General features: G+C 40.8%; 2 pseudogenes across 2 annotated transcripts; both read left to right on the top strand.

Annotated features, from left to right (window-relative positions):
• Window positions 1–3999: 3999 nt before the first annotated feature.
• On the top strand, window positions 4000–7860 carry LOC139913758 (peroxiredoxin-like 2A; annotated as a pseudogene). Its single transcript, XR_013507548.1, has 5 exons — window positions 4000–4477; window positions 4746–4837; window positions 5228–5368; window positions 5597–5761; window positions 7207–7860. The product of XR_013507548.1 is annotated as a peroxiredoxin-like 2A (transcript).
• A 245-nt stretch (window positions 7861–8105) lies between these two features.
• Window positions 8106–12056, top strand: LOC139913761 (peroxiredoxin-like 2A; annotated as a pseudogene). Its single transcript, XR_013507542.1, has 6 exons — window positions 8106–8240; window positions 9168–9341; window positions 9593–9684; window positions 10875–11015; window positions 11227–11394; window positions 11566–12056. The product of XR_013507542.1 is annotated as a peroxiredoxin-like 2A (transcript).
• Window positions 12057–12387: the final 331 nt, after the last annotated feature.

The raw sequence follows: 12387 nt of genomic DNA, 5'->3' as shown, positions 1-12387 counted from the left end.
GAGAAGAAGACATGAAAGCATGTATAACTCTCTCTTTGTCAATGAGAGACAGGACCAATCTATGGTTGGCAAAATCTCTGAGTTGGAGAAGACTGGACTAGCTTTTTGGAACATTGTTCAAAGTTTAAACTTGGATCAAAGACAATGCCTTCATTTTTAGATACAGCCTGGATATTATCTGTTAAAATACCAAAGACTGCTGAATTTGTCTTGAAATTCATTCAGGAACAATTTAGTAAACCAACTTCATTTTTATCAAAGTGTAATGAAGAAAGTTCTGAGACATCCTGTCTTGAACATCAGCAGTAATGTAATACAACCAACTTACTTAAGTCATTGGGTTTTACTGACAGATGTATCACTGGTGTAGCAATGAAAGGCAATACCATGCTGGCACATAAACAATTTCAGTTCAGAGTTTCCTTCATCCATAATGAGCCTTTTAGACCATTGAACCCATATACGTATGAAATAAAAACCTATAAAAATATTCTTCATGCTACTATTTTTTTTGTAATTTCAGCAAAAGATCAACTTGGCACTGCTGGAGCAGGAGCAGCTCACAGCCAGAGAAGAGGCATTGCACCAGCAAAAGCTGAGAGAGGAGGAGCAAAACATCAGTGAGGCCTTGGAGGAGTCTAAGAAAGTATGTTGAGTGACAAAATCCTCTTGATAATGAGTTTGTGTGTGTTTTTCCTCGGGTTAGGGTTAGTAATCACAACATGTTAATCTTTGAAGGTATCTGAACCAAACGTTTCATCTCCTCCATCTACTCCTACTCCTATGTTCAAACAATCCAAAGACTCCTACCAACCGAGTCTCGCTGCACTGCCTGAGGGAGATGATGTAAGATTTGTTTTCCTTTCTTTAGATTCTTGAGGCTGTGCTGTCTTGTTTTGTCATTTTCTGGCTTAGTTTAATTGTGAAGGTTGATCTAGTGTTCATAATTAATCTTAGTCATATTTCAGACTATAAGAGGTAAAGGACCCCTATTTTGAAATTAAGAACCAGCAGGAACAGCAAATGAAGAGAGATGAGGTTCAGAAAAGGAACGTCATCACAGTAATATATTTCACACACCTGTGCTCCCATGGAGTAAATGTATTAACCCCTTACATGACATTTTGAGCAAAAGCCCACGAGAATTTCATCAACACATCGGCAGATCCCTCAGAAGGAGCATCCAGGGTCTGATACGACCCCACCGGCCACAGCAGGAGCTGCTGAGGACCACAAACCTCTGGAAGTAGAGGAACCAATCACCTCTGATTCAGAAAACCAGCAGGGCACAGAGGAAAACCAAGTCAAAACTCAGGAAAATAACACTGAACAGGAGGTGATAAAGCTGATCTCAACATTGTCTGTGTGCTTCTGGTGGTGGTGCCTCCCTGAATCACTGCAATCGCTTCTTTGATAACCTTTTAAGCATCTTAAGGAGCTATTCTTTTTTCCTCTTTAGTTTTGAGGTGTGTGCGCTGCTGAAGTCTTTTTGGAGGCTGGAGGGTGGCAGGTTTACTCCTCTGTACATTCTGTGCATGGCTTGCATCATGGCTTGGCTCGTATGGTGTGGGAGTGATTGTGAAATGACTGGCTTCAGATGGTTTAAGGAGGTGGTGTGTCTGCCAGGTGAAGGTTACAGATGATGTAAGCACTGTGGGAGAACCTGTGGAGGTAAGAACTTCCCCTTCTGAGGTCATCAGCGCTCCAGTCGAAGAGGAGTCTAAAGAAATGCCTGCAGGAAAAACTGAGGCGGAGCCAAGCAATGATCAAGTAGAAGAGAAAGAGGCTGTCCAAGATGAGGATAAGGTGATGAGCCACTTTTTGTGACCAAATATCATCCTATTGTATTTTAGACCTGTCGTGTAGACTAACTACCTGAATGCTTTATGTTGTAACATATTATATAACTAACAAATGAAAAGGTAAGTGGTTGAATCACATATTGTCCTGTCTCACAAACTGCTCAGCAGGTGGCTGATCAAGCTGAGACTGCCGAACCGGAGCTCACTGATCCATTACAGTCAGCTTCTAGCCAAGATGCTGAAGATTTAAAATCAAACAAAACAGAAGAGCTACATGAGAAAGAAAATCCTCGTTCCCTTGACCCTCAAGACGAGGAGAAGGTGATGCTGCTGAAATACACAGTGTGAATGAATGCTGTCTGAGATTGATTTTGATGTATCCAGAATGAGGATTCATGTTCTCGTGTATTCAGATTGAGGATGCAACAGACCCAGGATAAAAGAGCAAGGAAAGACAATGGATAGATTGACAGAGTGGTTAAAAAGATTATGATGAGCTGAAGACAGGTTCAATTCAAAAGGCCAGATGAAGGGAAAGAGAGGCAGATGGAACAAGAAAACCACAGCTGAGAAGAATAGAGGAACATTTTGAACACCCCCACGCAAAAAAGTCTGGGATGTCCAGGTGAAAACAAAACAGGAGTCAGGCTGAGCAAAGGCAGAAGGATAGGATTGCTTTGCTGGCTATGTTGTCCAGAGTCTAATTTACTCCTTTTCCCACATCGCACCGTTTTACCAGAAGACTGATAAACCTGAAACCAGTGAACCTGCTGATTCCATCCAAGCAGAGTCAGCCTCTGACCCACAGAATGAAGGTCTCAAGCCAGAAGAGACACCTTCTGCGGAAAAAGAGACGAACGAAAGGGAACAGGAGACGCACAAACCAACTTCTCCTCCTCATCAGGACCAGGAAAAGGTGGTCGTTATATACTGTCTCTATTGAGCATGTCTATTCATACATTCATTAGTGTTTTGTAAATTTCAGAATGTCTCTGGCCTATCCTTCCCAAAAGTCATGTCTAGAGATTGAGACGCTAAAGGAAAATGCGTCCAGAGGAGGCAGCAGTGTGAAGCTTATGAGTCCTAGCAGGTCTTGGAGGCAGTGCAGTCAGGGGAGACGCTGTTCAGCACTGTGAGGATGGAAACCTAGAAATAGAAATGCAAGACACATCGGTTTAATGTTTAACCAGTACTGTTCTAACTACCTCATCCCAGGAGGCAGACAGGCACCAGACAAGTGGGACCACTGATTACATCACAGCTGACAGTGATGTAATGGAAGATGGGACACCGGCGGGCGAGGGGCCAGCGATGCCGCAAGGGGAACCTGAAAACTCTCCTCCTGACGAGGAAGACGCCCAGGAGAAGGTAGAGGGTTGTTTCTAAAAGAACAAATCAGCTATTATCTCGATTCTGCAGGTCAACTGGGAACAACTCATGATTTATGCGTGTCTGTTTCAAATGCTAAAGTGAATAAGTGTGCCCATCAGTGAAGAGGCCTAAACTGTTCTCAGTCTCTGTGCCTATACTTTAGATATTTAGTGTTCTTACAGTATGTATCATATCACTGATGAATATTTTCTAACTGAGCCTTGTTTTGCTTTTCAGGAGGAAGAAAACGAAGCAGAACAGACATGAACTACTCACTGTTGTTTTCTCATTGATCCACGTCATACTTTATATAGATTTAAACGAGTTTATATAACACTGTCACTGACCTAATACCTGCTCAAGTCTATTAGCAGGACGTGTGAATGATGGATCTGTATGTGTGTAAATATGCAGTTTGAATAAATGAATAATAAATCATTAAATTATTTTTTATCTATTCAGTTTATTGCAGTTTATTGCAGTATCTGAGATCTAGGCCTATTATTTTTTAACCTGATTGAACCGTGTTTACACAGGCAAGAGGAAGAGGGTAAAGTTTGCTGTGATGATTCATGTTTCATGTGACTTGTTTCCTAAGAGTCTTTTCATTCAGCTCTTATGTAAGGTCATTATCCACTCCATTTGGGAAGAATGACACAGATTGTATTGCAGAATCTGTGACAACATGATATTTTATTCTATGATCTTGCAACATTCCCAGTCTTGCCATGTCTGATATTAAAGCCCACATGTTTTCAAATCTGATTCAGTCCCCTTTGAAGAGGCATGTAGGCAAAAAGTGATGATTCATGTGACTTATTTTTTTTTCTTTCTTCATTTTGGCCTTTGTTGGATCGTCTTCCAGCAGCAGACTTGATGGCAGCCTCACTGATTGACCACAGCTGCATGGTCTGTATCTAATCAAGCCGTGTTTGATCAGTATCAGGGTCCATGTCGATTGAGAAAGTTCGGAAAAAATCTGAGTGGATTATATTTAGCTGGAATTTAAACGTGCTTCAGCCGCGGTCGAGTCACAAGTGGTGAGCCAAGCGGTTAGTCAGCAAGATTCAATAAAACGGACTGAGGAAGAGGACTATTTGTAGTATTTGCAAAGTTTATTGCGGTTTGTTGCATCGTGGCAGATTCAAGGCAGCCGACGATGGCCGTCGTAGCACGCGCCGTGGCGGCCGTCGGCGCATTCGTTGCTGGTATTATGAATTTTTTAACCGATATGTTTCTGACACCACCGCTGAAAGCCACTCTCAAACATTTAGAGGAGACTGACCTTAAAACTTTGAAAGGAGGTAAGACAATACAGCTCAACAAGTGCAAATTTCCTAGCACTGATTGTTTTCACTCTTCAAATGTCTGCACTAATGTCTTGTTTTCTGTGACTGGTTATTCCATTGTTTGATAATAATACTAATGCTAATGAAGCTGGTCATTGTTTTTCATTTTTGTTATAATCGTTTATTGATTTCCTTGTATCTTAAAGCACTGTGAAATTACTGTTGTTCTGCATTCAGTCTATTGTATTGCCTAATTCCCCTTTCACCTCATTTCTTCACCCAGAAGCAAAGACTTTCAGAGCCAAATCTCTATGGGACAAGTCTGGGGCTGTAATCATGGCTGTAAGGCGGCCTGGATGATTTTTGTGCAGAGAGGTAATATGTTCGTAAGATCCTGTCCCTTCAGTGTGATGATGTTTTACTCCATTTGTTTATGTCCAGTGCCTCAGCTGGATCCAGGTTCACAAGTCTCAAATGTGTTTCCCTCAGGAAAAGTAATGCCTTAATGAGGAATCACTAATATTATTATTATTATTATTATTATTATTAGGACACACTGTCTGTCTGATGGTACTCAATTGTGAATTTAGTGACCTTATCCTAGTTTTTTAAAATCCCCTATGCTATCACTGCAATATTTGAGAATATTTACAACAGCAGTAGTAGTTTTTGTCAAGGTATTGCAGTACTATTATACTATGGCAATGAACAAAACCCTGTCAGAGGTTTTCAGAATTTTTTTTGTTCACCGTTCACTGGCTGCAGGAGGCTGCAGAGCTGTCCTCTCTGAAGCCCCAGCTGGATGAGCTTGGGGTCCCTCTGTACGCCGTGGTGAAGGAGGATGTCGGCACAGAGGTCCAGAACTTCAGACCCTACTTCAAGGGCGAGGTCTTCTTGGATGAAAAGGTGCAGCTTATTTCTGTAATGAATTGGTTTATTGTCTGGTCAGCTTTCTCTGCTACAGCGGTCCTCTTTCATACGAGAACCACTGATCATGCTACCGGTCATGGTAACTGGGGACTGAGCCAGTTCCAGCACCAATACTTTCTGAATACACTGAAGTCATTCAAGATCTGTGAGAATCAATTTAGGCCTTACTGAAACATTGAAGTCCTCTTGTTTGCTTGCTTGCAGAGACGTTTTTATGGGCCCCGTGAGCGGAAGATGGGTCTCCTTGCGTTCCTCCGTGTGGGGGTGTGGATGAACGGCCTGAGGGCCTTCAAGAACGGTTTCATGGGAAACATTTTCGGGGAGGGCTTTGTCCTCGGTGGAGTGTTCGTCATTGGACCAGGACAGCAGGTAAAACTTCAACAGTTGGCACAGACATAATCCAACAACAACAATCATCATTACACAATCAATTACATAATGATGAAATGTTTTACTAGTGATACCTTTACTAATTATAGAAGAGGCAAGCCAGCACACCCTTCAAACACAGACCAGCTTTTCAGGTTGGACTGACTTCTACTAGTTAAAAAGCATGCTTTTGCAATCTGTGATTGGTTGATCTTGGTTTCTATTGGCTGACAAAACAGGTAACCTACATCACAGGTAACCAAGATCAATCTGTGATGTTCAATGCATTTTCAGGAGTTATTTCGTGATGTGTTTTTTGGTGTACCCACTTTCCCTCCAATTTTCCTCATCTACTTTTACTTAAGTTCATGATTTCTTACATTTCCCAGAATGCCTTTTGACAAACCCAAGAGAACAGGTGTGAAGTTGTTACATTAAGTAGCAATGATGGTGATAGGCAGCCATGGCTGATAAACTTAGTTTCCCATACTGTGTGGCCCTTAAGATATCTGTCCTTATGTTACCCTCTCTCATAACAAGTTAAAAATAAAAACTAGCCAAGAGTGCCAGAACCTTATCAGACATTCCAGTAACAACCTCTGAAACAACTGACAATCGTTTAAAGTGAAACAAAAATAGTGGGGGTTTTTTTATCAAGGGAGCTGAGTCATTGTGTTCTGCATGTTTAGACAGTGTTGCCTTGAATCACTCTTGAGCGAAAAGCCCTAAGATCATCAGCAGGAGACAGAAATAACAGCTCTGCTGGAGTCAGTAAGGCAACTCCCAAAGTATTTTTGATCTTTTGCTGAAACAAGGAGGTTTTGGTGGGATTAAGTCCTAGGCCAGCAGGGATGTGTGACACTACAGAGAATGAATTATGATTTAGTTTAAACAGAATTTACACAATAATTTTAGTCAACTTTAATCAACAATGTTTAATACGAGTCATCCTCAATTGGCTACCCAGCTTGATTTTGTTGTTTGATTGGCATTCAGTACGTTTAGGTGGAGAGAGTGATGGTGATAGCGAAAGCATAATAACGGCAAGAGAGAAAGTTTTTCCAGTTGAGAAGAGGCGTCCTTTACTCAAAATACAACACCTCCTGTGGCTGCATTGCATTGTGGTCTACAGAGGCTACTGTCAGAAATTGGTCTCTCTGCCTCTTTTACGATGGATTTCTCACAGTATGATTGTTGAACATCGGTGCAAAACAGTGAGTCTAGAAAGAAGCCCTCGCTCTTTGATTCTGAGGGACTGACACCAAAACCTGATGTTTACCTTTTGAGCTTTAGATAGTTTAAAAAAAATTGTGTTTTGGGGTGGACTTTTTACTTTATAACTTTCAGGCTTTCCTTTTTTATGACTTGATATCAAGAGCCTTCCCTTGATTTGCATAAAAGTCAAACTATTTCTCATTACACCCATTGTGTTTATTCTCTTCCAGGGAATAAAGCTGGAGCACAGAGAGATTGAGTTTGGGGACAAGGTCAACATTCTGGATGTCATCCGAGCGGCCAGGAGAATGCCACAGGAACTTGTGCTTCTAGAGAAGAAATAATGCTCTATGATATTACCGCTATCAGATAAAAGTCATATCCTTAAATCCTGTTAAGTAGTTAAACAGCTTTACAATCATATCTTTGAAATTAAACTTTAGAAACTTTAGAATGTAGGCCTTTCTATCAGACAATAAGGTCCTGACCCACATTAATACACTATTGAAGTTGAAAAACACTTAAATTGGAGTTTAGAGGTTTTCGTGTGACAGTTGCAATGTGAAAGCTTATGTAGCTTGAGAGGGGGATGTATCTAAAAAAAAAAAAAAAAAAAAGTTTACATGTCTGAAAAGTGTACAGAGGACTTTTGAGTTTGTTGGTGCAGTGGTCTCATTGGATTCTGGGAAGCCTGGCCTGCAGGGTATGAATGTGTTATAAAGGTCTCTGAGTGTGTTAATGATGGTCTGTTTCTAAACTCCATAGAGGGAGCAGGCCTGATGTCAAACACTCAGTTCCCCTTTATTATTCCCTTGCAGCTAGGTTATCTCGGGAGCCAAGAGACCATGACCTTTTGAACAATAAAAATGTCATCATGTGCTGTACGTCTGGGTTTTATTTTTATTCTTCAAATAACCCCTCCCTGAGAAGATATGTCAGCTGAATTCCATTTGGGAAAGCCATTTTTGGAGTTACTGTAGCCAACTTGTTCAAACACAAACATCTTATGAGGTCAGTCTGATTTCCTGTGAAAGTTTCCATCATATCGAAGGTTTGGGAGCTGGGATTGGCCAAACGCTCATGCCATATACCTCTTACTCACTTTTGGTGCCCTCCCACTCAAGATGACATTGCAATAAATGGTGAGCAGAGATGTGTGCAGCATTTTGAAGCTGTTTGTACAGTAGAGGCTGAAGCTGGGGAGGAATAGACGACAGATCTTACTGGACTCTTGTTCGTAGATTTGAAATGTCTACGGCAGCAAGTTAGTACTATTCATTTAACTTTTTTTATAAAATTATTTCATAATACAATATAATAACAGAAGTAAGCTCAGGGCCTCTAATGAGGGGCATTAAGTGTGACATTAGATATTTTAAGCAAACTCGCTTTTATTGACTTCTACAGGACAATGAGTGCATGATGTTGCTTATGATACTTAATACATTCTGGAGCTCTGTGAAGTCAAGAAGAAACTGCCAGCGGCGTGTCACTAATAAGTTTTGTGCCAGCTTGGTATCAAGTCTGTGCTCTCTCTTGCATGAACCAACTGAGGAAAGAGACTGAAACAATCCCGGGAGAAACAATGTTTTTGTGGAGGTGAAGGGCAGCCATGGCTGATATACAAACTTGGTGGCACAGACTAAGGGTGTGGTCCTTCAGATATCTGTCCTTATGTTATCCTCCCTCAGAACAACTTGGTAATATGGTAAATGCCCGGGTGCCGGAACCTTATCAGACATTCCAGTGACGACCTCGGAAACGACAGTATATAGTTTGAATATGTGAAACAAACAGTTTTTATCAAGGGAACTGAGTCATTGTGTTCTGCATGGTTAGACAGTGTTGCCTTGAATTGTTTTGAGTGAAAAGCCCTACTAAGATCATCTTCAGGAGAGGCTTTGCAGAGAGAAATAATAGCACTCAAGTATTTTTGATTTTTTGCTGAAACAGAAGAAAACACAGGGATACAGAGATGCACAGGCAGAGGAGGTTTTGGACGTGCAACACTACAGAGCACAAATTATGATTTAGTTTAAACAGAATTTACACTATAATTTTAGTCAACTTTAATCAATGTTGAATATGAACCATCCTCAATTGCTTCAGCTTTTTGTGTATTAAATCAAATAAGTGTTCTATGCAAATACCTTTTGTGCAACTAATGAATATTAATATTCCTTGTTTTTAGTGCTTTCCTCCATCCTGGAGGGGGAGCTGTTCAGTGTGTGGTGTGTGGGTCTGGCAGTTGTGGCTACAGTGCTGGTCACCCTGGCTCTAGCCAACACTGACTTATTCCTGACCAAGTCAGTCCTGGCCTCTCTGGAGCAACTGGAAAACACAGACCTCAATACAACAACAGGAGGTGATGGAAAGAAAATTGTTTTTCCTAACAAAGAATGTTTACACTCTTATGGCTGATAGAGTGGTAGTTGTAGAGGAAAACATTTTTTTAACACAATACATTGAATATTGAATGAAGACTGTGTTATTCTCAGTAGGAATTAATGTTTTTTGATAGCTCTGACCGCCTAACACCACCAAAGAGGGATGCGAACTGCTGTTGATTTTGACCTGAAATCATATTCAATTCATATGGGTTGTGTGATTCTGCAGATGGGAAAACAGTGAAAGGCCGAACTCTGTGGGAGAGGAACGGAGCAGTGGTCATGGTTGTGAGGCGCCCTGGATGATTCTTGTGCAGAGAGGTACTCTGTCTGTCTGTGTGTACATGCGTGTGTGTGTGTGAGAGAGAGAGAGAGTACATATACTTTGAACTTAAAGACATATTCAGTATTTCCCACTGGGGTTGCCAAGATGAAAATAGTATGCACTTTTATTTGTAAGTAAGGTTCTTTGGAGTAAACCGTCCACCACATGGCGTAATATATCACTATGTTATATTTGTTGTCTTAGTAGAGAAGCTAAAACTGAGAAACAGGACACATCTGTCACTTGGATATCCGTGTGATTCATAAGTATAATTTCTAGTTCCAACTGTAAACCTCTGTCCACCAACATGACACAGTGACCTTATCCCCATGTGTCCTGTCTGCCATTGTTCTCCACTCAACACCACACAGCCTGCACTGGAACAAACTGATGATATCTACACAGTGGTGGCAGGCAGATTTGAATGAGGTCACTGATTTTGTAGGTGTACATTTTTGTGTGTTATTGTGTGGAAAAAAAGAAGGGATGTATCATTGTGTCTTGTTTGATGCTCGGTACCCTAACTCTGACCCTGTTGTTACTGAAAATTGTTAAATGTAATCGACCCTGTCAACTGTAGATTTTTATGTTATTTTATGATTTTTATGTGTGTTAAAGGTGCTACATGTAGCATTTTAACATCAATAAATTGTAAGTGTCATTACTGTAAACAAACGAGACCATTGCAGAGAGGTAAGGAATAGTAGCCTCTACCGACCTTGACACTGCATTTTACATTATGTCAGATTTCACGGGATAGGTGCTGGATTGCTTTACAGCAGATTGCTTCATGGCACAACACAGGAACAGGGCGCTGTTCCTCCAGTTCAAACTAAAGACTCTCACAATGGTGAAAGGTCTATGGAAAAATTATTTCCAACATGTTTATCCTGTTCAGTAAAGCAAGGAGAAAACTCTTGATTGGAGAAGTAACATTCACTTTGTGAGAGGAAGCAACGGGGTTTATGGGAAATGTGGTCTTAATGTTAAGAAACATTAGCACTAACAGTACCACTGGCGTGAGATAGAGGCTACCAATCATCTCGACCACAGTCTCATTTGTTTAAGGTAATTATACCAAAGTGTCATGATTAATTTGACAATGATACGCGTTTAAAAATGCTACGCGTAGCACCTTTGAATATCAGCAAATCAGCCTCTGTTTGTGTCCATCCCCCTCCTCCAGGAGGCTGCAGAGCTGTCCTCTCTGAAGCCCCAGCTGGATGAGCTTGGGGTCCCTCTGTACGCCGTGGTGAAGGAGGACATCGGCACAGAGGTCCAGAACTTCAGAGCCTACTTCAAGGGGGAGATCTTTGTGGATCACAAGGTATTTTTTATACACGGTTTCACTAGCACTCATTGCCTGCAAATAGTGATTAGGAGAAAAGTCTCTTCAATTATTAAGTATCTTTTCAATTATCTTCTTTCTTTGTTTCTTTGTTTTCATTTCATTTCCACATTTGTTTTCACTTTTTTTCTTCTGTCCTCCCTTCCGTATTTCCTTCCTTCCTTCTTTCCTGACTTTTCCTAATTTGCAGCAAATTTTCTATGGGCCTAAGCAGAGGAGAATGGGTCTGGGTCTGGGCCTTGCTCGTCTAGGTGTGCTGCATAACTTGGTCCATGCTCGGAATAAAGGTTACCAGGGTAACAAAAATGGAGAGGGTTTCATTCTTGGTGGCTTGTACGTGATTGGTGCAGGGAAACAGGTAATTCATGATACTTTGTATTTGCTCACTTTCTATATATTTTTCATGATTTACAATTCATATCTTTTGTGATATTAATCAAACTTTGTTGTCTCAGTGTCAGAAAAAATGTTTTCTGTACTGTCTTTCATTGTGTGAACTAGCATTGCTGACTGCTTCTCTCTTATTCAGGGTATTCTACTGGAGCACAGGGAGAAGGAGTTTGGAGACACAGCGGACCTTACTTCCATCCTGGAGGCAGCAAAGAAAATTGTTAAAAGCCAATAGATTAGTCAGAATATCTTGGAGGTAGAAGTGAAGTCAAGGCTATAGAGTATTGCATGGTAACTGGACATTTCGTTAGTGTAGCTTTTTAGATATTTGCACTTTTAATTGATTTTGTGAGGGGAAAAATAATGTTTATCAGATGAGGAAATGCCGCCTTCTTGTAATCTGCAATTGCATCTGAACATTCAGCTGTATAGTGATCAGATGAGACTATATTTTGTTTGTTGTTTTGCTGTGTTGTTAGTGTTGTGCCTGTTGGTGTGTCCATGATAGTCTGTGTCTAAACTACTGAGGAGGCAGACCTGATGCTTAACACCAACTCAGACCACAGCATTAATAATGAAAGAAGATGTACCATGAATAATATTTGCTGTCAATAAAGTGTAATTATTGGAGTCAACTGTCCTTAATCAAACAATCATACACATAATGTAATGTGTCGTGGATGTTGCATTTGTAGGCTTTCTGTAAACATTTGTTTACGCTTAAAGTAGTGATAAAATAGTATGAATTCTTACAATATTTTTATGTCAAATATCTGATAAGGAGGACTCATTTTCTATTGTAAAATAAAGAAAATTCACCCACGCGGAGGAATGATTGGCACAATTGGCACCCACTCAAACTGTCTCAAGTTCCAACAATCCAGCCAATCGGCGTGGCGCATGGGCGGACCTTTGCTAGTGACAGAAATGTCCCAGTTGAGTTGGGTCATTTTGCACAACA

This window comes from Centroberyx gerrardi, chromosome 20 (genome assembly GCF_048128805.1).
Source record: "Centroberyx gerrardi isolate f3 chromosome 20, fCenGer3.hap1.cur.20231027, whole genome shotgun sequence".
Lineage (NCBI taxonomy): Eukaryota > Metazoa > Chordata > Actinopteri > Beryciformes > Berycidae > Centroberyx > Centroberyx gerrardi.
Note: the sequence above shows the minus strand (reverse complement) of the source record. Positions and strands in the feature narration are given on the sequence as shown.